This window comes from Furipterus horrens, unplaced genomic scaffold (assembly GCF_987537825.1).
Source record: "Furipterus horrens unplaced genomic scaffold, mFurHor1.1.pri manual_scaffold_9, whole genome shotgun sequence".
Classification (NCBI taxonomy): domain Eukaryota; kingdom Metazoa; phylum Chordata; class Mammalia; order Chiroptera; family Furipteridae; genus Furipterus; species Furipterus horrens.
Genome location: NW_028327179.1, coordinates 81,898,503 through 81,925,824, shown reverse-complemented (window position 1 = coordinate 81,925,824; position 27,322 = coordinate 81,898,503). Strand labels below are relative to the sequence as shown.

The following is a 27,322-nucleotide window of genomic DNA, read 5'->3' as shown; positions in this document are numbered from 1 at the left end:
TGTTTCTAAAGCCTAGCTTTGGAGGTCAACAGCAGACTCCTCCTCTACCTCCACTTCCTTAACTGCTAATATTCAAATCCATACATCTGCTACAACCTTCTCTTTGCCTAGCTTTTACCATTGGGTAAACATGTTTGTTGGTCATAATCTTAGGGATGCCAGTATAGATAACAACATTCCTCATCTTTACAAAGAAAATTTTAAAAATTCTGCTTTTTGTCCAAATTTCAAAGATAAGTTTAAAAACAAAATCAGGTTTATTGTGAAGTGTTTGAAGCATGCCTCCTTAAGTGTTTGAAGCATGCTTCCTTTGAACTTTTCATGGAAAATGCTCAATATGAACTAGACTCATGGCTGTGAGTGTGCAGCACTCTATAAGCAATTTTCATTTCCTGTGAGAGAAAGACAGACTGCTCCAAAGAGAGAAAATTTTGTTTTTCTTTAAATTGCATTTTTAAAAAATTGAAGATAAAGATAAAAATACTCATGTGGTTTTTAAAGTATTTAGGAACATTACTAAGAGGGCACCTAAAGTCCCTGAAGTTTTCCTTCTTTTGCTCAAAGACTCTGAGCTGGGGATGTGCTCCTTTCTGGCTTCTCCCATCTCTCCCACCAGCCTCCATCCCCAAGGCTTGAGAGAGTGGGGGCTGAGCACATATTTGGCTGATGACATCCCGAGGCAACAGGATGCTGTTGCTGACTAGGCCATAAGTGGGCCCTCTCATCCCCTTCCCATTCTTAGAACCCCTGGTCTGGGGAGCCTGACACAGAGTGCAGAAAGGCCTGGGGTTTAGGATGGGTGGCAGAAATTCTCTGTGTGCCCAAATGAGGTGAAGGCAGAGTGAAGGACTACTGCCTGGTGAGAATGGGCTGCTTCCATCTGCATTGTCTGCCCTCTTTCTTATTAAGACCATCTTGTTGACTTCCTCTTGCACTAGAAAGGCCTGATGTCACCATTTTAAGGGATTCCCCTCCATTTCCGGACTCCCTGATTCCACAGCTCTTTGGTCCACTTCTTTCTGAATGGCAGGAACCTAGAGTATTAACTGCCCTCTGGGTGGATGGACCCAGAAATCACCAGGAAGGGGAATGGTCTAGGCTGTGCAGTCAACCAGCCTAACAGGGATGCAAGTAATTAAATAAATATGAGATAACTATGTACACAAGGAAAATATGGTCAAGTCAAAAGGTGTAATGGTGGGAAGAAGTAGCAAACAATGTTACCAGCATCATACTTATCTCAGTCTCTAACCTAGCTGTGGTACAGAGGCAGGCCCAGAGAAGGAGGCAGGCCTGTGAAGGAGCCAGGCCCAGAGAGAGCAAGTTGTGGGTGACATATGGTTTTGTACCAAGGGCTCAGAAGGTGATGCAAGGTGGGGTTGGAAGGATTCCAGGGGCTAGAGAATGGGTGAGTGAGCAGAGAAAACTTAATGGTCTCTCCAGGATGATGGGGGAGCCCAGTATTCCTCTCGCTAATCATCTTTACTCTGCTAATAAACAAACCTGTAAGTATCCCTCTGCAGGGCTACTTCAGTGGTGCATTACATTAGTCAAACATAGAAAGAATTGCTGAAATAGAGACAGACTCATAGATAAAGAGCAGGCAGTGGTGGTGGTGGGGAATTAGGGATGGAGGGGTTGAGCAAAAAAAATAAATAAATAAGAGAAAGAACTCATGGAATGGATAACAGTGTGGTAACTGTGATGAGGAGAAAGGGATAAATGGTAATGAAACAAAATACAAGTGAATAAAAATTTTAAAATTTAATTAAAATTTTAAAAGTTTAAAGGATTGCTGGATTTAAAAAATATATATGTATTTATATATGTGTGTATTTATATTTTTATCTATGTATAGTTGATATGTCGTCGTCGGCAGCCGTCCGTCTCGAGAGACGATGGTGTAGCTTCTTAAGAGTCTATCTGCACCGCCGAGAATGGTTGTGCAGTCCGACTCGGGAGTGACACGATATCTGTCTCCTCCCGTGTTGAATCGACATCTTACGATGACGCTGGAGTGTCCTCTCCAGTGAAGCTGAAGCTACAGAGCCTGGGCAGGGTGATATGGAGGGTCTGCTGTTGCCCATGCAGCAGACCCCCCCTCTCTTCGCAGCTGAAGGGTCCAAGGGAAAGACGGAGTCAATACAGCTTGGCTTCAGGTGCGCCGCAGGAGTTGCCGGTGTTGACTACAACGTCAAACCGCCTTAGGGACTCCGGCTCCAGATTTTCTGTCGGGGTTTACTCCCTTAGCCTTTCCCCTGAAGAGGTATGCCGCAAGGCAGCGGAGGTTTTTTGGAATCAGAGTTTTCCTTCTCTGATGTGCCCTGACTGGAAGATCGAACCAGCGACACTTAGCTCGCAGGCCGACGCTCAATCCACTGAGCCAAACCAGCCAGGGTAAGTTGATATGTGTATATGTATATTTATACATGTGTGTGTGTGTGTGTGTGTGTGTGTGTGTGTGTGTGTGTGTGGTGTGTATCCAAGATGGTGACAGAGTAGGTAGAAACTACACTAACCTCCTCCCAGGACCAAACTGGAATTTCAACTAAATTATAACAAAGTCATCCTGAATAACCAATTGAAAAATAAAAGAAGACATATAACCAAAGATTCACACAAGAAGCTACATCAAGACTGGGAGGCAGTACAGAGGTCCAAGAGGGCTGGCTAAGCTCCCAAGGGCACTGCTGAAGTTCTGGAGGGCTATCTCAGCTGCAGAGCAGTCCCCCCAAAGAAGTGTGGGGTCTAAACCCCAAGCTGGGCTCCCAAGCCTAAGCACCAGAGCCAGGAAAGATGCCCAATAACATCTAGCTGTTCAAAGCAGCAGGATTTCTTTATTCAAGGAGAGACAGCTAGAGATACAACCACACTTTTAAAAGGCCAATGCACAAAATTTCATTTGCAGCCACTTACCCTGTGTGCAGGCAGAATGACAGGAGCATATCAGAGCTATGTGAGAAGAGATTGAGGTTAGTAGCTCTGGGGAGAGACCTGAAGGGTTTGCCACAAGGATCCCTGTGCTGACTCATTCCTCCCATACTGCAAAAGCTATCTTTCTTGGGCAGTGCACTCCCCTTCATGTGGCATCAGCCTGAGGAGAAGCAACAGCCCCACCTGCAGGAACCCCCCTCACCCATGTGGAGCTTAAGTCCTGCTGAGGAGTTCAGCCAGAGGCTCTTTCAGTGACTAAGCCTAACAGGCAAAGAAAAGGCAAAGGCTAATCCTAAGGGCTTTAAGACTTTTGCCCACCTATCCCCAGGCATGGCGCTGGTAAAGCTGGATTTGGTGCACAACTTGGTCCTTTCTGCATGCACCCAGACCTAGCAGAGGGAGCCACAAGTTGTGGATCACTGATAGCTCAAAATAGGTTTCTCAGGACCATTCATAGGCAGCATGTGCTACTGGTCTCTACCAGAGTCCCTACCAAGGGGTCCACAACCAACATACTCAGTGGCCAGCTTCAGACAACAAAGCAGGATCCAATATGCTTAACAGGCAGCACATCCACAGGAATATCTTGGCAGGTGCCAAACCCTAGTTGAGGTGAATTCCACTTCATGTTACGAGCACCAGCACAGAAGCCCACACGCTGTATTGGGAGTTGATCCCATGCAATGAAGGGCCAATAGCAATGAAGACTCAATTACAAGAGGAGGAGCCTCAATTACAAGAGGAAGGCCCACATAATGGGCACAAGGGACATTCCTAGAGCACCTAGCTTACATGATCATGGAGACTGCAACTCCGTGTCCCAAAGAACACCTACTACATAGGACCAGCCTACCAACAGGAAGTCATAGCGGATTTACCTAATACATAGAAACAAGCACAAAGAGGCAGCCAAAATGGGGAGAAAAAGGAACAGACCTCAAATGAAATAACAAGAAAATTCTCCAGAAGAAGAGATAAATGAAATGGAGGCAAGCAATTTATCAGATATAGAGTTCAAAGTAATGATTATAATGATGCTCAACAGCATGAAAAGGACATAGAAACAATAATAAAGGACCAATCAGAAATGAAGAATGCAATATCTCAAATAAAGAATACACTGAAAGGAATAAATAATAGGTTAGATGAAGCAGAGGATGAAATCAGCTATTTGGAAAACAAGATAGAAAAGAAATGCCCAATCAGGGAAGCAATAAAAAGTAATTTTTTAAAATGAGGACAGTTGAAGGAATCTTTGGGACAACATGAAGCATGGCAACATCTGCATCATAGGAGTACCAGAAGCATAAGCAAGAGAGCAAGGGATCGAGAACCAATTTGAAGAAATAATGACCAAAAATTTCCCTCACCCAGTGAAGGAAAAAGATTCACAAGTCCAGGAAGTACAGAGAGTACCAGACAAGATGGACCCAAAGAGACCTACACGAAGAGACATCATAATTAAAATGGCAAAGGTTAAAGAAAAGGAGAGAATCTTAAAGGCTGCAAGAGAAAGGCAGTTAGTTACCTACAAGGGAGTTCTCATAAGACTATGAGCTGATATCTCAACAGAGACATTTCAGGCCATAAGAGATTATAAGATATTTTCAACATGATAAAAAGCAAGGTACCACAACCATTGTTGCTTTATCCAGCGAGGCTATCATTTAAAGTTGAAGGAGAAATAAGGAGCTACTCTGACAAGAAAAAGCTAAAGGATTTTATTGCCACCAAATCAGTATGACATCAAATGTGAAAGGGTTTGCTTGAAGAAGAAAAAGAAGAAGGATGAGGAGGAGGAAGAGAAGACAAACAGGAACATTGTTAAAAAATAATAAAAAGACAGTTATTACATATCTATCAATAATCATTTTAAATGTAAAGGGCTTAAATGTTCCAATGAAAAGACAAAATGTAGCTGAAAACAATACCCATAGATACGTTATCTTCAAGAGATCCACCTAAGAACAAAAGATACACACAGACTAAAAGTAGAAAAGTGGAAAAAGATATTGCATGCAAATGGAAAGGAAAAAAGGCTGGGGTAACAATACTTATATCTGAAAAAAAATGTCTTGAAAACAAAAGCTATAATAAGAGACAATGAAGGACACACTAATGATAAAGGGAGCAATCTAACAATAATATAATCAATGCAAATATTTATGCACCCAACATAGGAGCACCTAAATATGTAAAACATCTTGATGGACATAAAGGGAAAGATTGAGAGTAATACGGTCAGAAAAGGGGATTTTACACCCCATTTACATGAATGAATAGATCTTCCAGACTGAAAGACAACAAGGAATGTCAGCCTTAAATGACACACTATACTTAATTGTTATCTTCAGAGTATTTTAACCCAGGGCAGCAGAATATATATTCTTTTCAAGTGCACATGGAACATTTTCTAGGATAGACCACATGTTAGAACATAAAACAAGTCTCAGTAAATTAAAGAAGATTGAAATCATATCAAGCATCCTCTCTGACCATGTGATTTTAAACTAGAAATCCATCACACACACACACACACACACACAAAAAAAAAAAAAAAAAAAAAAAAAAAAAACTAAAAAACACACAAGTATATGAGGGCTATAAAACATGTTACTAAACACTGAATGGGTAAACAATGAGATCAAGAAAGAAATCAAAAGATACCTTGAAATAAATGAAAATGGGAACACAACAAACCAAAATCTCTGGGACACAATGAAAGCTGTCCTAAGAGGGAAATTCATAGCATCACAGGTCTACCTCAAGAAACAAGTTCAAATAAACAATCTAACTTTACACTTAAAGGAACTAGAAAAAGATCAACTAACAACGACCAAAGTGGGTAGATGAAGATCAACTAAAAAAGACCAAGGTGAATAGAAGAAAACTTATAAAGATTATTATAAAGATCAGAGCAGAAATAAATGAAATAGGATATAAAAAAATACAAAAGATTATTAAGCCAAGAGCAGGTTCTTTGAAAAGATAAACATCATTGGCAAACCTTTAACCAGGCCCATCAAGAAAAAAAGAAAGAGGACCCAAATAAATAAAATCAGAAATAAAAAAGAAGTAAGTGATATCACAGAAAATACTATGAACAACTATATGTCAACATATGGAACAATCTGGACAAAATGGATTAATTCCTAGAAACATGCAATCTTCCAAAACTGAACCAGGAAGAATAAAAAAATATGAATAGATAGAATACAACTAATGAAATTGAAGCAGTAATTTTATAAAGCTCCCAACTAAAAAAACCCTGGACTAGATGGCTTCACAGGTGAATTTTATCAAATTCTGAGAATTAACACCTCTTCTTCTCAAACTATTCCAAAAAAAATCAAGAGGAGCAAAGATATCCAAGTTCATTTTACAAGGCCAGCATTATTCTAATTTCAAAAGATAAAGACATTACAAAGAAAAAAATTATAGGTCAATATCCCTGCTGAATATAAATGTGTTTGAGCTATCTTCATGCGCTGCTTGGTCAGCTCTTATTTTGTACTCTTAGCTAGAATGTTGTGGAACAAATACAAAATGAAAAAAGTTCTCTGTAGATTTATAATAAGCATATTCACTGATAGGTTAAAAATTCTACCTTTTCAAAATAATATTCTTTGCTGTTTTTTTTAATGTATAACTTTTTTACAGTTTTTATGAATTATTAATATTTCTTGGTAAATAAAATAACCTGTGTAACTCAAACTAATTTAAAAAACTAATGAAAATATTAGCAAACTGGATCCAACAATACATTAAAAAGATCGTACACCATGATCAAGTGGGATTTATTCCAGGGATGCAAGTTTGATAAAATATCTGCAAATCAATAAAAGTAATACATCACATAAACAAAATAAAGGATAAAAATCACATAATTATATCAATAGATGCAGAAAAAACCTTGATAAAATCTACCACCAATTTATGATTAAAACTCTCAGTGCTGTGAGAATAGAGAGAACATACCTCAACCTAATAAAGACCATATATGACAAACCCACAGCCAACATCATACTCAATGGGCAAAAACTAAAAGCATTTCCCTTAATATCAGGAACAACACAGGAATGTCTGCTTTCACATCTCTTACTCAACATAGTACAGGAAGTCCTGGCCACAGCAATCAGACAAGAAGAAGAAATAAAAGGCATCCAAACTGGAAAGGAAGGAGTCGTCGTCGTCGTCGTCGTCGTCGTCGTCGTCGTCGGCAGCCGTCCGTCTCGAGAGACGATGGTGTAGCTTCTTAAGAGTCTATCTGCACCGCCAAGAATGGCTGTGCAGTCCGACTCGGGAGTGACATGGTATCTGTCTCCTCCCGTGTTGAATCGACATCTTGCGATGACGCTGAAGCTACAGAGCCTGGGCAGGGTAATATGGAGGGTCTGCTGTTGCCCATGCAGCAGACCCCCCCTCTCTTCGCAGCTGAAGGGTCCAAGGGAAAGACGGAGTCGATACAGCTTGGGTTCAGGTGCGCCGCAGGAGTTGCCGGTGTTGACTACAACGTCAAACCGCCTTAGGGACTCCGGCTCCGGATTTTCTGTCGGGGTTTACTCCCCTAGCCTTTCCCCTGAAGAGGTATGCCGCAAGGCAGCGGAGGTTTTTTGGAGTCAGAGTTTTCCTTCTCTGATGTACCCTGACTGGAAGATCGAACCAGCGACACTTAGCTCGCAGGCCGACGCTCAATCCACTGAGCTAAACCAGCCAGGGCAAAAAGGAAGGAGTAAAACTGTCATTAACTGTAGATGACATTCTACTACATATAGAGAATTTCAAACACTAATAGCTGTCCACTGCAGAAGTGCACCAGCATATGTTAAACAATATGTAATGATGTATACTTAAGCTAGTTCCCCAAATTTTACTATTACTCAAAATGCTGTGATAATTATCTTTATTTGTACATAATACTTGGAAACATTTTCAATTATTTTGGTAGGATAAATTATTATAAGTAGAGTGTTAAGTCTAACAATATAAATATTTTAAATCTTTAAATATATATCATCAAACCAAATTTTAACAATTTATACTAAAATCTCCAGCAGTGTAGGAGGTGATACTTAAGCTGAGCTCCCAAAATCCTCAAAGGATAGTTAAGAAATAGCTGATATCCCAGGAAATGTATACCTTTTTAGCAACACTGACTATAAACATCTTTATATTTGTCAGTTTTATCAATAAAAAATGTTATCTCATTTCAAATTAAAGTTATTAATGAGGTTGAGCATCTCTCACAATAATTTAAACAGTTTCTCTGCTCTCATGTTTTTCTCTCTGCTATTTGTCACTTTCTATGAAGTTATATCCACTGGAGATCTTCCCAATAGAAATGGAAAAGAAATTCCACATACAACCCTCCTCTACAGAGTTCAGATGGGAAGACTCTAATAAGTGAACCACTCTAAGTAGTCAGTGATGAATAAAACCTGGTCACACAACAGCATAGTTGTGGTCACACCAGCATCATTTTGCACCAGCTTCCTATATCTTTCCTGTGATCTTCCAAAAGAGTTGAGGAGCTCAGCTTTCATTGCATTTGCCTAATACCTCTCTAGCTGATTCATCATAGCCCACTCTATGTTTCCTGCATACCACTATGTTTTATGGGACTTACCCACCAAATATTACCTACTTTCCCTGCATTTAAATCTCCAGCTTACGTGACCTCCAGAAGCCATCTAATCTATTATGATGTGATGAGTGACAGTCAATACCCTATACACTTGATTAGAATTATGTGTCAGACATTCTTCCTTTCCCTACCAACTCTACTTCCCCAACCCAGTGCTATTGTCACCTAAAAATGATTAGAGTAAGATGGAGATTTTTCTGTCCACATATATAGACTTTTCCAAGCCATCTAATATTGTGAGAAATGATTCTGGAAAGATGAGGGTAATCAACAATAGAAGTACTTAAGTTGATGTTAAAATAAGGAAATCGGGTGCATTTATCTTGAAATGTTAACAGAAATCAGTGTGAAAGTGGCACTAAAAACAAGAAAATCTGTTAGGTTTTTCTGTATTTCAAAAGAAAGATAATAAGTCAAGACCATGACAGTGGCAGAAACCACAGAGTAAAAGGAAAAATAAAAGGCATTTCATACATAGATTTATAAATGTTTACTGAGAAAGTGGCAGAGGGGGAGGGGATATGAGTGGGGAGTGATGGAAGTAAAAAAAAGAAAAACCAAGGATAATTCTTTAAAAATTTTTTTCAATTTAATCTTTATTGTATTAAGATAATTCTAATGTTTGTAAGCAACCTAGGTTAATGGTTATTCTTCAATTTATGTAGTTCATATGCATCCAAGTCAATTATTTTTATTCTGTGTAAAGGTCATTTCATGTGCTAGAATACCTTCCAAAAAATGTCTCAGTGACTTAGGTAATATTAGACATCAGAACATTTAATGAAATTAGGGAAATACTGAGAACATGTCACAATTTCTGAGATAACAATCATTCCAATCTTCTAATTAGGAATACAGCCTAGAATATCTTGTTTTAAATGGACCCAATTTATTAGTGTATGCCTTTAAATAAATCCTGTTTTAGTCCTGACATTTTAGCAAGAAGCTGTATGGAAACTTAGTTAATTGGCTCATTCTGCTATGGGAACATAGCTACCAATTAGAATACAGGCTCTGAAAGTATTCCATTCCGCTACACTGCAGGTGGAAAAGGGACCTCCAAGGTATTTTCTAGCTTTTTGTAATAATTATATATAAAATAGCTATGTCTCAAAACCATAGCTCTGGCATAAATTAATTTACTTGTATTGAATAGAAAGTAAAAATCACCTAACTGGTGTTTGTTTCTTTCTTTCTTTGAACTGACACATACAAGAGTCAGAGCCAATAAAGTAGGATTAGGGGAGGAGGGGAGGAAGGAGGTACACCAAAATAGTATATCTGTACCCCAACCAACCTGGATTCAAATCCTGAGTCTGCTGCTTATTAGCATTCTGATTGTGATTAATTTACTAAATTCTCTAAGACTTACTCTCCTCTAAAATAGAGATGATAAAAATAATATCTACTTTGAAGTTGTAAAGTTATATAAGAAAAGGAATGTGAAATATCAATATGCCTAACACATAGTATATAGTCAATGATTAGCTATTACTAGTTATATAACAATAATAACGTTCACTGGTATTAGCTATGACTGAAGATCATGAGAACTTGAAAGCAACTGATACAAAAATTTGTCAAAAACAGATTAGTGTGTTTTAGAAATCTCTTTTTCTTAGCTACCATGTCTTTATGGTAAATTGTAAAAATCCTTTACCTTTTCCTATATCCGCATAATTTGCCCTATGACTTAGCAGCTCTTTCCTTCAGAAGATAGAGCCTTTGGCCATAAGAATAAAGTAAAAGTGACCTTGTGCCAGTTACAAGCCTACGCCTCAGTAACACTACACACTTCCTCATGCTGTTTCTGGGAAAAGGACCAGCTGAGGCTGCTCTGCTGGAGGATGAGAGACCATGTCAGTCAGAGAGAAGATGACTCAGCTGAGGCAATCCTAGACACAAGCCAGCGAATTTGTGGCTGACCACAGACACAGTAGAGAGGGGTCTGGCCCAGCCCAGCCCAGCCCAGCAGAGATCAGTAGAAACAACAAACCATGGGCTTGCAAGCAAAAACAAATGTTTATTATTGTATCTTAACTGAGGATTCTATTTGTTTGTTATTCAGCATTATTGTGGCATTAGATTATTGGTCATTCTGTCTGTATAGAAGAAAGGGAATACATCTTTGATGAAAGCAGTAGGAAAAAACGTCCAATTTGTAAATAGAGACTTAAAAACCTTTGAAATATGCAATACGTGGTCATTTATGTTACTATTTGAGCATTAAGTGCCGGATAGTGTGCTAAATAACATATGTAAAAATATACATATAAACATAATTTCATTTAGTTCTTATGAGAAGCCTTTGAAACTGGAAAAGAGAAATCAAAACTAAGGAAATTAAGTAACTTCTCCAAGATTTCACTGTGATTTCTGCTCACATTTGTCTGGCTCCGAAGGTGTATTGCAACTCCTCTGTGATACTGTCCTCCAGTATAGATCCATTCGAAACTCACACACCTCTGCATTTGTTGACTAGAGTTTGATTAATACATAGCTTCATCAATGACTTAAACATGCAATTTCTAGGGTAATTGTGAATTATTACACCAAACTGTTTCTGCCTCAATTTCCTAGGACCAGGAATAGAAATAAATTATCTAGATAAATGCAAATTAGGCAAAACACTTTCCAGTAATGATACATCCTTTTTAAGTTAGCAAAGTAATAAATTTTGAAGAATTTCAAAACACACCCTGAGGACAATTGAGAACTAACAGATCTAATCAGTAGATTGAGAGGGAGCAAGACAAATTGTGTAAAGGACTCTAACTCTTCTGCTTTCAGAGCCTTCGGAGAGCACCTTTTCTTTTCAAAAGGCCTAAATACATAAGATAATTTTGTGGAAATTATAAGAAAAGAAGCAAACAATGCAAACAGGTCCAAGAAGAGAATGCATTCCCCTTTGGAAAGGATTATCTTAAAATTTTATGAATTTAGGACTATTACTATACAGTGATCCTGGGAGAATTAGGGTGTCCAATTTAAAGAAAAATTGCCAACCTCCGGTCAAGATGGAGGTATATGTAGACATGCTTCACCTCCTCACACAATGGCAGAAACAATTATAACCAGATCGCAAGAACAAATAACAACTAGAACTGACTGAAAATTGAGCTATATGAAAGTCCAAATACCAAGGATTTAAAGAGTCACATTCATCCCAACAGGTAGGAGGGATGGAGTCTTGGAGATGGGGCAGAGAGGCAGTGTGGCTCGGACGAGCAGAGGTGGTGGTGGCAATGGCAGAACAGATGGTCCTACATTCACATGGTGAATAAAAATTTGGAGGGATACCCTGAGAGGCAGCGATCCCAGCACCAGGCGAAACTGCACAGTCCAGGGTTCAAGCACCAGGAATATTAACTCACATTACCTCTAGCTGTAAAAACCAGTGAGGGTTGGGTCAGCGAAAGAAACTGCCAGATTTTCCCCCACTTAAAGGGCCTACATGATCTTAGGATGTATACAAACCCCAGGGCAGCAACTGGAAGGGCATCAGTTGCATACAGGAAGTTGGTGAAGTGACAGGAAATAGGGCAAGTGCTGGGTAAATCACCAAAAGCCAGGTAGCAGCACTGTCCCCTCTTCAAGCCCCTCACCACAGAGCCACAAAGCAGTGAAGTGAGTGACCCTACCCCAGCAATTACCTAAGGCTCTGTCTCACACAATTTATAGGTGCCTTTGCTACACAGGCCATGCTACTGAGACAGGGAGTAAAAGCAGCTCTGCCTAATATACAGACACAAACTCAGGGAGGCTGCCAAATTCAGGAGGCAAAGAAATATGGCCCAGATGAAAAAACAGAACAAAGCCCCAGAAAAAAGAACTAAATGAAACAGAGATGGCCAACCTATCAGATGCAGAAATCAAAACACTAGGGATCAGGATGCTCAAAGAACTCATTGAGTATTGCAACAAAATAAAAAATAAAGGAAGAATGAAGGTTACACTAACTGAAATAAAAAAAATATATATATATAAGGAACCATCAGCGAAGGGAAAGAAACCAGGATTCAAATCAATGATTTAGAACAAATGAAAGAAATAAACATTCAACTAGAACAGAAAGAAGAAACAAGAATTCAAAAAAATAAGAATAGTATAAGGAGCTTCTGGGAAATCTCCAAACATACCAACATCCAAATAATAGGGGTGACAAAAGGAGAAAAAGAGCAAGAAGTTGAAAACTTACTTGAAAAAAATAATGAAAGAAAACTTTCCTAATTTGGTGAAGGAAATAGACATACAAGTCCAAGAAGCACAGAGAGTCCCAAACAAGCTAGACTCAAAGAGGACCACGCCAAGACACGTCATAATTAAAATGCCAGAGGTTAAAGATAAAGAGAGTATCTTAAAAGCAACAAAAGAGAGTTACCTACAAGGTGTTCCCATAAGATTATAAGATTATTTCTCAAAAAGAAACTCTTCCAGCAAGAGGGGACTGGCAAGACATACTCAAAGTGATGAAAAGCAAGGACCTAAAACCTAGAATATTCTATCGAGCAAAGTTATCATTTAGAATGGAAGGACAGATAAAGTGCTTCCCAGACAAGGTAAAGCTAAAGGAATTCATCACCACCAAGCCATTATTACATGAAATGTTAAAGGGACTTATTTAAGAAAAGAAGAAGATCAAAACTATGAACAGTAAAATGACAAGAAATTCACAACTATCAACGACTGAATCCAAAAAACAAAAACAAAAAATCATAGGTATGGGGATCATTTGGAGGTTTACGACCTGGCAAGGGGAAGGGGGAGAATGAGGGAAATGGTACAGGCATTAAGAAGCATAACTGGTAGGTACAAAATAGACAGGGGGATATTAAGAATAGTAAAGGAAATGGAGAAGCCAAAGAACTTACATGCATGACCCATGGACATGAACTGAGAGAGGGGAAGATTGCTGGAGGGAAGGGAGGTACCAGGCAGAGGGGGGCAAATGGGGTAAAATTGGGACAACGGTTATAGCACAATCAATAAAATATACTTAAAGAAGAAAGAAAAATGCAGACCAATAATATAACATTTTAAAAAATAAAGAAAGAAAGGAAAACTTTCATCACCATTGCTGAATGAAATGTTCTCTTGTGGCTTATTCCCCAGAGAAAGGGAAGTCTGTTTTTCTGTTCTAGAAGCTGCCAGTCATGCAGCAGTGAACATGAGCCATCACATGAGTCACTTTTCTTTCAGCTCTAATCGCTTCTCACAGTGACAAATGAATCAGAAAAATCAATCTCAACTCTGACTGCAAATCTTCTGTAGGATTTTCATTTGAAGAGAGTAAAGACAAGAGACCTAAATTTTCACGTGAGAAAGCAGACAAAGTGGGCCTAAGCTGGGTGTAACTGTGCACTGAAAGGGTTTCAGAGCTCTCGTTGGCATTCTTCAGAGCGCTCAGGCTCTGGAAATAGAACAGATGAGTCCACATCCTGTCCCATGGCCTATTAGCTGTGTGAGTGGGTAAATTAGTTAACCTCTGTGTGACTTAGTTTACTCATTTATTAAAAAGAGAAAATATCTACATAGTCGGATTGCCATGAGTATTAAACAACATATGTAGGCTTTTGAAACATTTTAATAAAGGCATTGATCAGAAATCAAATAGCCACTAATCAATTCCACCATCATTTTACACTATATTAACTGGTGCTATAAAGATATTTTTGCTATTTTTACATGAATGTGTTTATTCCATCTCCTTAATTAAATGGCTATTTCTTAAAAGCATTGCTTTCTATTTCTTTGTTAATATACCCATCAGCTCTCAATACTCTGAAGACACTCTGTCCACAGAAAATAATTCAATAAATGTGGCAGATAACTATTCAGCTACATTTTTTAAAGAGTGAGATGTTGCCAATCTATGTATTTATATATATTTGGAAGGCATTGCAGGAATGATAGCAAAACCAAAATAAAATTAAGCCTATTTCTGCTCATTAGTTAAGTTTTATAATATCTAGTGCCTTGTGAACAATCTCAAGGCATGAAATTTTTGTCCTAGTCATTAGGAAGAATTAATAGAGTAATACTGGATACCTCAATGAAACTTTTGCAGAACACTGGTCTGTCGACTTACTAGACATAATTACTGTCAGGTTAAGAAACCTCTTAGTGGTTGCTTAGCTCCTGTTGCTACCCTTAGAAAATTCTGGAGCCAGGAGTAATACAAAGTAAAAAAGGTTTATTAAGGTTCAATTTTTTATGCTGAACAAAAGTTCCACTATTACCATACATTGAGGTATTTCAGTTTGTACCAAATTAGCTGTCTTTTAGAAAACACCTATATTTAATGTAATTAAATGAAAGCAGTGGCTGAAGGAATCTGTTATTGAACCTCTGATGAGTGACTGTGTCTTACTGTAAATAAAATGCAGGAGACTTTCAGTCAAGATGGCAGCATAGGCAGACATGGCTCACCTCTTCTCACAACCACATCAAAATTACAACTAAAATATAGAACAACCATCATTCAGAACCATCCAAAATTGAGTTGAATGGAAGCCTCACAACTACCAAATTAAAGAAACCATATCCACCCAGACTGGTAGGAGGAGTGCAGAGCAGAGTGGGTGGGTCTGTCATCCACCTGTGGTAGATAAAATATTGGGAGGGTTATCTCAGGACCAAGGAGTCTCAGTCCCACACCACACCCCCCAGCCCAGGATTCCAGTGCCAGGAAGATAAATCCCCACAAATTCTTGCTGCAAAAACCAGCATGGATCGAGTTGGTGGAAGAAACTACTGGATTCCCAAGCAGTTCCTCTTAAAGAATTCACACATGGACACCTTCTTAGACTCATCCCCTCTGAACTCCAGCACCAGGGTAGCAGATTGAAAAGCACTAGTGCCATACAGGGAAAAACTGAAGCATCTGGCATCAAGGTGAGCAATGGCCATCGTCCTTTTTCTAAACCCTCCCACCACAGAGCTGGCAAGGTGGTGCCATATTTGAGACTCCATCAACCTTGCTCACACTTTTTGAGCTGCCTTGGAGGACACCAGAGACCCTGACCCACTCAACTTATAGGCCCACCCAAGCTGCTTTTCCATGTGAATGGCTGGTCTTGGCTCAGGCTGCACAACTTCATAAATCCTATCTAATAAGCAACAAGTGGCCTCAGTGAGCCCCAGGCCTGGCACTAGCAGTAGTGAGCCTAGATTCAAAGCTTGGCTTTACCTGGACATCTAGAAGCCCAGCACAAGTAACAGTCATCCAGATTGGCTTATAGCTCAGGCAGAGTGGTCCCAGGAAAAACATAGGTGGGGGCTGACCTTGGCCAGTACCACCGGGAAATACCAGGGCCAGCACACCCAGTGAACAGCTATAAACCATATAGGAGCACCACCACCCTGTCCCTGCACAGCTGATCCTCCACAGAGGGCAGAGGTCGGTGGTCAGTGGTAACAGCCAGTCCTTGCAGCTGATGGACCTGGGTAAATCCTTCCCATTGATCTGCCAACAGCAACCAATGCTCAACTACAATAGGAGGGTGTACTTTGCCCACACAAAGGGCACCCTTTGAGTACTCAGCTTGGGTGATAGGGGAGGCTGTGCCACTGGACCCTACAGGACACGAACTACATTAGGTCACACTACAAGACATGTAGTTGAAGCAGCTCTACCTAATATATAAAAACAAACACAGGGAGATTGCCAAAACAAGAAGACAAAAAAACATGGCCTAAATAGAGAACAGAAGAAAATTCCAGAAAAAAAACAGTCAAACAAAACAGAGATAAGCAATCTATCAGATGCAGTTTAAAACACTGGTTATAAGGGTACTCAAGGAACTTAGTGAGGACCTCAACAGCATAAAAAAAAAATCCACTCAGAAATAAAGGATACACTAACTGAAAAAAAGAACAATTTACAGGAAAACAACTGTAGAGTGGATGAAGCCAAGAGTCAAATCAATGATTTGGAACATAAGGAAGCAAAAAACAAGCAATAAGAACAACAAGAAAAAAGAATCCAAAAATATGAGGATAGTATAAGAAGTTTCTGGGACAACTTCAAGAGGTCCAACATTTGTGTCATGGGGTGCCAGAAGGAGATGAGAAAGAACAAGAAATTGGAAATCTATTTGAAAAAATAATGAAAGAAAATGTACCTGATTTGGTGAAGGAAATAGACATACAAGTTCAGGAAGCACAGAGAGTCATAAACAAGAAGGATGCAAAGAGGCCCACTCTAAAACACAGCATAATTAAAATGCCAAAGGTTAAGGATAAAGAGAGAGTCTTAAAAGCAGCACGAGAAAATAAATTAGTTACCTACCGGGGAGTTTCTATAACTCTATCAGCTGATTTCTCAAAAGAAACTTTGCAGGCTACAAGTGATTGGCAAGAAATATTCAAAGTCATGAAAGGCAGAGATCTACAACCAATATTGTTCTACCCAGCAACCTATCTTTTAGAATGGAAGGGTAGATAAACAGCTTCCCAGATAAGAAAAAAACAAACCATTATTAAATGAAATGTTAAAGGGAATTATTTAAGAAAAAGATCAAAACTATGAACAATAAAATGTCAAGAAATACATATCTATCAACAATTGAATCTAAAAAACAAACTAAGCAAACAAGAAGAACAGATACAGAATCACAGATACAGAGAGAATTTTGATGGTTGCCAGATGTGAGGGGGTTGTGGGAGAATGGCTGAATAGGTGAGGGGATTAAGAAATACAAATAGGTAGTCATTTGTAAAGTACAGTATAGAAAATGGAGCAGCCAAAGAACCCAAATGCATGACCCATGGACATGAACAATGGTGGGTGGATTGCCTGAGGGAATGGGGGAGTGCTGAGCAGAAGGGGACAAAGGGGGAAAAATCAGGACAACTGTAATAGCATAGTCAATAACATATAATTAAAAATTAAAATAAATTGAATGTAAACATATCCCCAAGCTAAATTTTAGTGGACTATTGTTAAATGTAAATAATTATAAATACAAAGACTACTATTTTGTGGTTAGTCCCATGGAGCCATCACAATTTTAAACTTTGGCTTTGGTTTCTTTTATTCCATTTTTTTCAGTCTCAACATAGATGTAGTTGTACGTGTGTGTGTGTGTGTTGTATAAACATACAACTTTTAAATATTTCCAAAAATAACTTTAGATTTAAAAATTCACTAATTGGTAACCTTTTTGTACTCAACTTGTTCCTATAACTTGAAAAGAAAAAAAGAGTAAAAGTATTCAAAAAAATTATACTGAGTCAAAATTCATACCAAACTTTCTATTTTAAGATATATCCATTAAAAATAAAAGTGAGCATATCATTAGAGAATTATTTGTCAAGCCATAAGATTTGTTTCTATTTTTATCCTTTGACAATATATATCTGCATTCCCTGACAGAGATCTTAGTCTTTTAATATAGTGCCATCTTCTGGCAAGTAGTAAGAAAGACATTTGATTTCATACCCAAATGTCTTGAAATCATTATAAGAATTTAATGAAAAATTGATCCATTGTAACAAATGTCCAGAATTGCATTCCACAGGGCTATCTTAACAGTTCAGTGTTTTATTAATTTTCTACTTAAAAATCTTCACTTCCAACTTTCTCCAAAAAGTTTAAGGTTGTTGTCAGATGGCTACAACATGGCATAAATTCAATTAAGCCAAATATATTAGCAAGAACATTTTAGTTTTAAGAAACTGAAACCCTGTTGAATGCAGTTAAGCAAAAAGAAGAAAAAGGCAAATTATTTGCTTATACAACTGCAAAGGGCAAAAGTAAAGCTGAACCTAAGTATGACTGTAAAGGAGGATTTAAACACAGACAGACCTAGACGCTGTTTCTGTCCATGTAACATCATTGTCTAATATCAGCTTCTTCATATGATGGTAGCAGGGAAATGGTCCTGGGTAGCTTAGAGCCATAGATCTCCATTAAGAGAACTGAAGTTAAGAAATACACTCACTGGATAAACTTGTGTTATTATCCACACCCTATAGCCCAGGATGTGGGTTAAAATGATTGACACTCTCCATTGTTAAAATACATATTCTGACACTTGTGAAAATAGTAAGAAAGACTTTATTCAGGACTGTTTTAATTGGTGTCAAGACTATCACAATAGGAGAAAGAAACAAAACTCAACTCTAAATACAGCAAAGACAGCTGGGAATTTATAGTCAAGGTGCAGAGTGAGAGATCACTGGAAAATTACAAAGAGAGTAAGGGAATTTTTGCTAAACCCATTTAACAGGACTCTTGCTGAAGGCTGGACAGGGTGACCAGATACCAAGGGTAGAGGATTCTCAATAAAATAACTTAGCAGGATCCTTGCTACAACTGGTCTAGGCAGGCTGGAGACACGGTCCAAAGACAAGGTCTAGTCAAAAAGTTAACTCAAAGGAGACTGGCTAAAGTTTGGTCAAGGAGAAAGTCTTTGTCACCACTGAAATCAAATTTTTGAAGGAAGGAGCAGGGTATAAGAACAGTTTTGTTCAAAAGCAATACATGTTTAAATACCTCAGTAAAACTCAATAGATGCTTGTCAGGAATCAGTCATGGGATAGACTACCCCTAGCTTAAAGGTCTTTAAAGAAAAGATAAATCTGAACTTGATATTGAAAATTAATCATTTTATAGGCAGGGATAAGAGCAGGGAGGAAGCTATTGATAAGGAAGTAAATCATGAATAACAGCAGGAAAGCACCAAAGGAGAGATGAGTCTGTGTGAGAATAAGTTTAACACTTTTGCTGGAGTATAGGATTTGTGTAGAGAATTAACGGAAGATGACTGGAAAAGGAAGTTAAAGCTGATTTATGGAGTATCATGAAATTCCAGCAAAAGAGTTTGAACTCAATCTGATTTCTCACACAAGGCATACTCATACCTCCAAGAAAATATGTCACAGCCAGGGATACCTGGAGCAATAGGATAGTGTGGTACATCTTCCTGGACATCAAAATTACTTCAAGATTTGGAATGAAACATTAGGCTCTTTAATCAGGAAGTATTTTTTATTATATTAAAATAAATATTGATAGTATGTGGTAAAGAATGAAAAGCCCGCTTGAATTTTAAAGATACAAGATGAGATTTAAGGAAGATTGATAAATTCTTAGCCCTTTTGATCTTCCAGTCCTTTCCCATCTGCCACTTGGGTGAAAATTCTTGAGGACCCTGCTGCAGTCCATAGGAAATGATCAAGGACATGTAAACATGAAAATAGCATAAAGAAAAACTGGTATTATATAAAGATTAATATAGTAGTAACAAGTAGAATGATTCAAAGGAACTAATTTTGTAATTCAGGCATAAAGTACAAAAGAATATATTTTAGAGTGTTAGCAATGGGAATAGAAAAATGGGGATAATTTAAGAAACATTTTAAAGGAATAAATACGGGCACCATATATTTAAATAAAATTCTAATTATTTAATATAAATAATTTCAACACCACAATGCATCAAAATGATACTGAGGTCATGCCTTTGTAAACAATGTCTGTCTAAATCCACTGGGTTACTTGTCCCAATGTATCTTTTTGTCAGCTCTTTTTGTTTATCTTCCACAATGCAGGAGAGAATAATGCTGATGACTTAAAAGATACACCCATGAACAATCGCAGGTACTTCTCCCAAGTCTCACATGACAAGAGAAGTGGTTGTATGATTAGTGAGCAATTTTTATTCTGCCAGTTTGAACAAGATTTCACTGATAAGCATTAATTAAAAGTCTGAATCTGAACTCTTGGGTGAAATTCTGGTGTCATTGCTGAAAAAAAGCATAATGTTCAAAAAAGGAAGAAGAAAAGGTAGCTAAAATCAAGAATTCAGTAGTTCAGTAGTTCCTTAGCATAATACCCTCTAGGTTCAACCATGTTGTCAGAAATAGCAATATTTCATTCTTTTTTATGGCTGAATAAATATTCTATTCTATGTATGTATGTGCATATACCATATATCATATCTTCTTTATCTATTCATCTATTGATGGACACTTAGGCTGCTTCAATTCCTTGGTTATTATAAATAATGTTGCAATGCAAATAGGGTACATTTATCTTTTCAAATTACTGCTTTTATTGCCTTCAGATACAATACCCAGAAGTGGAATTTCTGGGTCATATGATAGAGAAGGACAAATATCTTATGATTTTACTTATACATGAAATCTAAAAAACAAAACAAACGAATAAACAAAACAAACTCATAGATATAAAGAACAAACTGAGGGGAAGGGGGCCTGGAAGGGTGAAAAGAGTAAAGGGGAATAAGAGCTACAAATTTCCAGGAATAAAACAAGTAAATCATGGGGATATAATGTACAGCATAAGAAACATAGCAAATAATATTTGAATAACTTTGTACAGTGACAATAGTTACTAGACATATGGTGACACTTCATTAAGTATGTAAATGTTGAATAAACTATGTTGTACACCTGAAATTAATATAAGATTGTATGTCAACTATATTTTAATTTAAAAAATACATTAGGAATAATACTATGCCCCCAAGAAGAATACATTAGTCCCCTATTATTTGAAATGGGTATGTTCCAAGATACCCAGTGGCTGCCTGACTACAGAGAGTGTCAAGCCCCATATATACTATGTTTTTTCCTATACATGCATACCTGTGATAAAGTTAAATGTATCAAATAGGCACAGTAAAAAGTTAACAACAGCTAATAATAAAATAGAACAATTACAACAATATACTGTAATGAAAGTTATGTGAATGTGGTCTCTATCAGAATATCATATTCTACTAATATGTTGTATGAATATACACAGCATAATTAAGCTGGACAAAGAGATGATTCATGTCCCAAGTAAGATGGTGCAGGATAGTACAAGATTTCATCATGCTATCACAATGGAGGCATGCAATCTAAAGCTTATTAATTATATCTGGAATTTTCCATTTAATATTTCTGAGCCATAGTTGATTATAGATCATTGAAACCATGGATAGCAAAACTGTGGATAAGGGGGGACCTCTGCATGTAGAAATTTTCATATGTGGAAGTGGAATTCATTAATCTCAGAAAAAGTAAATTTGAAAGGGACTATAACTGCATTCAATCAAAGGGTAAAAACAACAGAGGTAATAGGTTATAAAACAATAGCACCCACTAAGTGCTAGGAAATTTCATTTACTATAATATATTCTATGTTGAGAATAAAACTGGTTATAAGTATTCTAACATTTAAAATGAAGAAACTCGGGACACAAAACTTTGGGGATTATCCCATAATGAGTGAATGAAATAGTGGCAAGTAATATAAAAGAAAGTAGTACTTTACCCCCAGTGGATGAAAACTTAGAGGTGTTACAAGCTAAATAAAATTTAAAATTAAAGGAAAACTCAGAGTCATGAACACTAGCTTCATCACGAACAATGAGTATAAGTTATGGTTTAGAAAATAAACGGCTAAAGTTTTGAGATCGCAACATGAAAAATAGTTGAGAAGCCTTATAGCACCCCCTCTTGGCTCTCTTAGAAACAGAACGTTGACTGGGCTACAGCCTGAAAAGTGTCAAAGCTGTTCGTTGGTAGCAAATATTTATCAAGTACAGTGCTTAGGATATCTTAACTCAATCAACATTCCTAGTAAGAGAATACTATGTGTAACCAAATACCTGTGTTAAAAAATATACCGTTTCTTTCTTTTTTTTTATCAATTGCTTTTCTTTGTCCTAAAGACTCGGGACTATGCTGTAATGCTATCCACAGGATCCATGCCATGGGATGCTATTATAGGTGAAGCGCTGATCCAATGAGATGCGTTGGTATTTCTAGTAATAAATTCCCTCGGATAGGATCAAAAACATCCACTTCACCCTGAATTCTGCATTCTTTACAGTAGTGCTGTGAGGCTCCAGCCTTATACCATAAATATGAAAGTAAATCCTTAACATTTTTGATTTGGATGAAAACCCTAAGAATTTTCTCTAATAGGGCCATGTAATACTATGCAGAATTCCAAGTAGCTATTTTATAACTACACTCTACTGTCTCATGAGATCTATGTACCAAATAATAACTGCCCACCAAGTTGAATTCAAAGCCAATTTCTAATTCATTACTTCATAGGAAGCTTTGAAATATGCTCATTTAAAACTCTGCTACATGACAGCAAGTTCAGTACCAGTCTTCTGCAATCTCAGTATAATATTGCTAAGCATGAGAGTGAGCATGAATGTTGACACTTAATTATGGATATTAAATTCAGTCTCCCATTTCAGATATATGTCAGATGTCACCACATTCAAGAATTCATAAATGAGCAGCCTCTTCCTCTAGTCAATGTAATATGAATTAGAGGATGAGAAATATTATGTTAAACCACTCCTCTTTGGTTACACACCTATAAAATATTCTTTTGTGTCCCAGAAGCTCTGTATCACAGAAATTTCCCAAATACTCTATCCATCACTATAATATAGTTACCTCTAGGGTGTGATTTCAACAGTCAAAGGTGAAATGGAGCATAACAGATCATCACTTCATACTAATTAATGATTTAAATTGTTATTCCTGGCAAGCTTGACCATTTTTCATAATGGGAATAGCAGTGGCCTATTTTTAGAAGAAGCACAGTCTAAGTTACAGCTATATATCTACATATGTGTGACTTCACAAAATAGAAAATACAAAACAGTGCACTGGAAACAATAGGGATGTTTAGGGTCATCTTTTCATTGTTTCCATATGTGCACCTGCAGAAACTTAAAAAATAAGGCTTATTTGGGGGGGGCACAATGAACTTTATTAATAGTGCATGACAAGGTAGGGCTCCCTAAGCCCTCCATTCTTTAGGGGGTCTAGGATGGAAACTGGAGGTCAGGGGATTCCCAATGTGTTGGGGGATCAGTTTAGGGCAAGGACTCTGCAAGAGCGGAGGGTCTCTTCCTGTCACTGGGGCTGGTGGTCAAAGGGGCTCTTACTCCATGGAGGCCATGTGGACCATAAGGTCTACCACCATGTTGCTGTGGCCAAATTCATTGTCATACCAGGAAATGAGCTTGACAAAATGGCCTTTGATGACACCAAAGGTGGAGGAGTAGGTGTCACTGTTAAGGTGACAGGAGACAACCTGGTCCTCAGTATAGCCCAGCATGCCCCTGAGGGATCCCTCTGATGTCTGCTTCACTACCTTCTTGATGTCATTGTATTTGGCAGCATTGTCCAGGTGGCAGGTCAGATCCACAACTGACACACTGGGGGTGGGGACAGGGAAGGCCATGCCAGTGAGCTTCTCATTCGGCTCAGGGACAACCTTGCCCACAGCCTTGGCAGTGCCAGTAGAAGCAGTGATGATGTTCTTGGCAGCCCCTTGGCCATCTCACAACAGCTTCCCAGAGGGGACATCCATGGTGCTCTGGGTGGCAGTGAAGACATGACTCCTTCCATGATGCCAAACCAAAGTGGTCATGGATGACCTTGGCCAGGGGTCCCCAGTGGTTAGTGGTACAGGAGGCATTGCTGACAATTATTATGGAGTTGTCATACTTATCATGGTTCACACCCATCACAAACATGGGGCATCTGCAGGAAGGACACAGATGATGACCCTCTTGGCTCCACCATTTCCCATGGTAGTGAAGACACCAGTGGGCTCCACAGAATATTCAGCACTGGCATCACCCCATTTGATATTGGCAGGATGTCGCTCCTGGAAGATGGAGATGGACTTTCCATTGCTGACAGCTTCCTGTTCTGAGCCTTGACTGTGACTTTGAACTTGCCATGAGTAAAATCATACTGGAGCATGAAGACCATGTAGTTGATGTCAATGAAAGGGTCATTGATGGTGACAATACCCACTTTGCCAGAGTAAAAAGCATCTTTGGTGACTAGGTGTCCAATATAGCCAAATCCATTTAATCTGACCTTGACCTTCATCATGGTGTCTCAGGGTTGAGGCTGGCACTGAGCAGGAAGACATGGGAGCAGAGAGCCAAATAAGGCTTTATATTTAGCATTCTTTGACAACTTAAGTTGGTGTGCTGAAAGGTTAAAAGTTATAATAAAATTAGTTTTACAATCAATTTTTGTCTTAAACTCTAGCCTTAGAGATCAGCCACCACAAACATTTTTATAGCTTCTCTGAACATTTTCTATTCATTGCATTCATGCTATAAAATCATATCATAGCTGAGGCATTTGTACAACTTTTTGTGATAAATGCCTTTAGACAATGGTCCCAGATCTAGAGCAAATTTCCTTACAGAGAATTCTCTAGTGGTTTATGGTATAGTGAGGGCCAAGATAAATAAATGTGGCCCACTTTCAAGAGAGACTTAAGCATTTTACAGTCTCTAAATCAATTTCATCTGCTTTTACCAGTCATGATTACCTTTAAAAACCAGTAGGCTATAAAAGGTTTTAAGAAATGCATGTATCACACATTGATGACTTATATTGCCAATTCATTATTTCTAACTCTTTCATTGCCTTTTTATCATTCCTGACTAATTGCATGTTCTGACAGTTTCTATGAAATATATAATACTCAAGAATAATTACTGACTATTCATCCAGCAATGGTAGGAAGCAGAGCCAGGAGAAAACATGTCCCAGATGATATATCAGCTGATGCTATTTGGAATTGAATAATTGCATGTTAATTTCGGTCTCAGCAGTAATTTAGGAAATTTGTGCCTTAAATATTTTCACTTTCATTGACATCCTTAAATGATTTCAGTGGTTAATTTAGAAAAAGTTTCTTACTGATTAGTTTAACAGAGTTAGCTTATAGATATAGTGAATTTAAAAGCTTTTTTTTTTAATGAAAATTTTTCTACCAAGAAAGAATGCCTTAAAATTTATTTTATCATAGGTAGAAGTTTTGTTTTATTAGCAGTTCTAGTTTTCTCCTTCAAAACAATTCAATGTTATTTCCTAGCTTAACTTTCCATTTGAGTGTGATATATATAAAAGGAGAGTCTTCCTGTGGACAAACATCAAAGCCAAACAATAACCCACAAACGCCATAAAAGCTACTTGTCCAACTTCAGTGATGTAATTCAACAGAGCTACAATTCAATCACAAGCAACCGCTTCAGTGGTTATATTTGAAACCCCAACAAAGTCTGGTTTTACCCATGGCTCTTCAGTGAAACTGCAAACAAAATTCACGAAGCTTTTATATACATTTTAGCTCTTCAACTCAGTCATGCAAAGAACCCAAAGGCATCTGACCTGCTAAGTTGCCTGAAAATATGAAACTGTCTTTCTGAATAGTTTTTCTCTGAAGTAACTCAAGCATGGCTTTGGTTTTATTATGGATTTCACTTGGAGGTAGTGAAGAAAAATAACATGCTTCTCAGGCTGTCCTTCCTAATCTAGTGACACCTAGTCTGGGACTGAGCGTAGAGTGGATACGTAGGAAATACTTGTTAAATGAACAACATCTGCATAGTAAAATAGTGTCGGTGATAGAGAAGTATCTCTGTAATTTCAAACTCTACAATCTCTATATAAATGCATATTTTATTACTCTAGACCATCACAAAATTAATGATGACAAACTTATGGCATTAAATAATCAATTTGATCATGATCAGTTGATTTTTTTAGCAAACAATTAATGAGAATCTGTGATCCATTAAGCAGTAGGGACACTGAGAAGTTAAAAGTAGCCCCTGATATCAATGGCTGTTCAGATTTATAAAAGAGTACTAATACTTTGAATTTCACCTGGAAGATAATTTTATATAATATGTTGTAATAACATTTCAATTTCTGCTCTTAGATATTTGGAGAATATAAATCTGGAGGTGCCCTGTGTGGCTCTTCTTACACCAGAGAGACTTAATTACTAGCAATAAGATTTTAATAAGGCACGGGGAGAGAAATGTAACCAAATCACTCTCTTTTCTTATAGATGCAGCTGTCCCTGCTTAGGCACATTTGTACAGAATGTAGAGTGAAAATGCTAAAGAATGTCAGACTCTAACATAAACAGCAATGAAGTGGGAATTAGAGCATGAAAGATCTCTGAGCCTCAATTACCTCACATGTAAATTTTAAGCAGTGTTTCTATATTATTACTTAAATACATATGTGTATTGAAAACTGTTAAGGAGTAGGTAAAGTAATTTTATACCCTTGAATATTCAGAGATACAACCATAAAGTAAAGAGGAGAAAAAAGTCCCTGAAAATGAGACAATGATATCCGTCTCATTGATTTATTGCCACATCCCCTCATAAGTAAGACTGTATTAGTTATGCAAACTATATGCAATATATTTATATTATTTAGGATAAAATTATTTTATCATATGACATTTCCTTCCCCAAAGTCATAAACTTGTTTTTAATTTTTTTGTTCATCTGAATATGAGCTAGAAAATCAGCCCCCTAATCATGGCTTAGAGTCTTTTGCAACGTTTAGATAATGAAGAAATATTACTATCTCAATACACGTTATGCACACCTACAGAGAACCTTCCTGGAGGTTGTAAGTGTGGAAGAATCATTTGAACTGTATGAAGATGAAAATGAGCAGTATTATTTCTGAACCAATTGGAATTTTTTTATTTTTAAAGCATTCTCTCTCCTCAGAATATCTTTACAATCAGAAGGGTGTTGTGGGTGAAGCATCTGTAATATTTTTTAAAAACAGCAAAAACACATTATCATATGCAAAACTTTCCTCTTCTGTTCACCGACAGGAGGATCATCACAATCACCAGGAATTTTTGCAATAACTTTCAAATTGCCTAGTAATTTTGATACACAGTCCACATCC

General features: G+C 37.7%; 1 pseudogene; it reads right to left on the bottom strand.

Moving 5' to 3' along the window:
- Positions 1-23,507: 23,507 nt before the first annotated feature.
- Positions 23,508-24,472, bottom strand: LOC150002063 (glyceraldehyde-3-phosphate dehydrogenase pseudogene; annotated as a pseudogene).
- Positions 24,473-27,322: the final 2,850 nt, after the last annotated feature.